Here is a 2,961-nt window from a genome sequence, read left to right as displayed (position 1 = left end):
ATTTTGCTTCAGTTGTGATATCTCATCCTCATTCAGAGATTTAGTTCAAGCTAGCCCCAAACACATCATGATCCTTATGTAGAATGATGTAAATGCAAATGAACCTATTATGTCTGCCATAAAAGTATTTTAAAATCAGAATGTTTTGTGCATTTTCATAACTTTCTTTCTTGTGAAATTATTTGTGCAAGAGCCTGTCTATCTGGTTCAGATTTAAAATCTCGTCTTTTTCTTTTTGGTAGTACTGGGATTTGAACTCAGAATCTTACATTTGCTAGGCTGGTGTTCTACAACTTGAGCTATAAACCCATTTTTATTTTTACAGGTAAGGTCATTTGTTTTTGCCCACCGCTAGCTTGATTCATGACCTTCTTACTTACAGATTGTATAGTTGAGATTGCAACATCTAGTTTATTTGCTAATATGATCTAGTTAATTTATTTATTTTTGTCTGAGTTGGTGTCAAATTATGATCCTCCTGATATCTGTCTCCCAAGTAGCTGAGATTACAGGGGTGAGCCTCTGTGCCCACTCCATAACTTCATATTTGGAAAGACAGTGTTCTACATCCCTTAAACAATCCCCTAATCTACACATTTGATTATGCAGTCCATTCAAACTTAATGATAGATTCTCCAGTCCATTCAAACTTAATGATAGATTCTCCTTTAAATAATTTTTGAGTTCCCAATATATACATTTTATTTGTGGAACAAACAGGTTTTAGGGTATCTTAGCTCATTACTATGATACTCCTTACAGCATTATGACAAAGTTCATTATGAAAAAGGGGTGAAAAACATGTGACCAGGTTAACTGTATGTACTAGTCATGCTTGACAATTGGCCTAGGACATAGACTGAAATCACTTAGTAAAGTGCTCGCCTTGTATGCATGAAGCCCTGGGTTCGATTCCTGAGCACCACATATATACAAAAAGGCCAGAAGTGGCACTGTGGCTTAAGTGGCAGAGTGCTAGCCTGGAGCAAAAAAGAAGCCAGGGACAGTGTTCAGTCCCTGAGTTCACGCCCCAGGAGTGGCAAAAAAAAAAAAAAAAGAGAGAGAGAGAGAGAGAGCGAGCTGTGGATTGGAATTAAAGCAGGCTCCTATGCTTTATTTTTTAATGCTTGCACCAAAGGGTAAGCAGGCCTTTTAGCCACTTTTATTAAGGTATAAATAAAAATTGTATGTATTTAACATGTATAACATGTTGATTTCATATATGTACCTACTGTGAATTGATCATCATAATCAAGTTAATTAATTCTCCCATCATCCGACATAGTTACTGTGTGTGTGTGTGTGTGTGTGTGCGCGCGCACATGTGCACACACATTAAGGACCTTCTAAATCTAACGTTGTCCCTAGGTATCTGTGGGTAACTGGTTTTAGGGCCCCTCTCCTAGGTATGCCAAAATTTATAGAAGAGTTCGCATCAGCTTATAACCTCCTATGCACCTTCTCCTCTGCACTCTAAACAATCTTTAGATTACTTATGATGTCAGTGTTTTCAAATTCATTTAAGAATCAATAATGTATTTGGCTTTCTGTTGCAAAATTTGTTTTTTTTTTTTTTTGGCTTGTTTAGAGGGATGTCAGCCATTTAATGACTATTTGATTTGAGACAATACATCCCTGTGGAAAATATGCTAGAATATAGAACAACAATATGTGCATTCTAGTTCTGCCTCTGTCTCTTACTTGCTGCAAGGATTTGGTTTCAGTAGCAGGTAGATGATAGCAGAGACACTGAAAGCTTCAAACAACCCAATAATGACCATGAAAACATTTGATGGAGTCTTTTCATATAATATGTTGCTGTTTTTGTAATATCCATGCGGGTATATCAGTTTTCCATAGCTGTGCCATATACCTATGATGATAGACTACTTAAAAACAAGACATGGTAGTGCTAGGAAATCAACTCCAGGACCTTCTGCATGCTAGGTAAGCATTCTGCCATTGAGCTACACCCCCCGTTGATCACTCCCTTTTGGCCTCCAGATTCCTACTGTTCAGTGGGGCCATTCACACCAAACACTTTTGTTCTTAGGAAAAGATATTTCCTTGATCCAATAGTCACTTCTTTCACTTTCAGGAACCCTCATTTAGCAGCAAACACAAAACAGTCCATAAAATCACCTTGCACAAATATAAACCTTAGTCATCTATCTTGTTTATTTACCTATAAATCTCTCACCTCCAAAACAATAAAATGTACACATGGGGAAGCCCTCACGTTTAATTCTGATGGTTCTAGTTTTTAGAAATTATCCTGGTGCTTGTTTTGGTAGCACATATAATAAAATTGGGACAATACAGAGAAAATTAGCATGGCCCCTGTGCAAGGATGACACGCAAATTCATGAAGTGTTCCATATTTTTTAAATGAAAAGATATTATTCTGGAAATAACCCATAAATAACTGAAGACATTTCTATTTCAGCTCACAGATTGGCAAAATTCACTTATGGTCACTTGATTCCACTGCTTCACACCTGTGGTGGCACAGTATATCATGGCAGGAGATGTGCCAGAGGTGTGCTTGTCTTGTGGTGATTGGGAAGCCAGGAGAGACAGGAAGGGTTTCTGTCCCTAAAAGGAGCATTCCCTATGGCCTACTTTCCTTCTACTAGTCCTTACGTCTAAAGGTTCCATTGCCTCCAATAGCACCACAAGCTACTTGTCCAACTTTCAGCACATGGGCTTATGGGGGTGATATTTCAGAACAAAGTCATCCCATCTTTTCCTAGGAAAAAGAAAGTTTGCTTGTCTTTAACCCTGCCCAAAGGATAGTTGGCTTGTCTTTAAATGCTGGTTACTTGCTTTGTAGTTCAAAGCCAGCCTCTTTCCACATAGCAAATGTAAAGGTATTGACTTCTGATTAAAGAAAGTTGTGTTAAGTCCTTTCTACTCTGCACCTGTCAGGCCTCATCTGGAATGCTGAGCTCATATGTGGGG

General features: G+C 38.2%; 1 non-coding gene across 1 annotated transcript; it reads left to right on the top strand.

Moving 5' to 3' along the window:
• Positions 1 to 2,278: 2,278 nt before the first annotated feature.
• LOC125357826 lies at positions 2,279 to 2,385 on the top strand. The gene has a single exon (XR_007212219.1). It is a non-coding gene; the product is annotated as a U6 spliceosomal RNA (small nuclear RNA).
• The last annotated feature ends 576 nt before the right edge of the window (positions 2,386 to 2,961 follow it).

Source organism: Perognathus longimembris, chromosome 9 (genome assembly GCF_023159225.1).
Source record: "Perognathus longimembris pacificus isolate PPM17 chromosome 9, ASM2315922v1, whole genome shotgun sequence".
Lineage (NCBI taxonomy): Eukaryota > Metazoa > Chordata > Mammalia > Rodentia > Heteromyidae > Perognathus > Perognathus longimembris.
The sequence above is the reverse complement of the archived record's forward strand: the minus strand, read 5'-3'. Positions and strand labels throughout refer to the sequence as shown.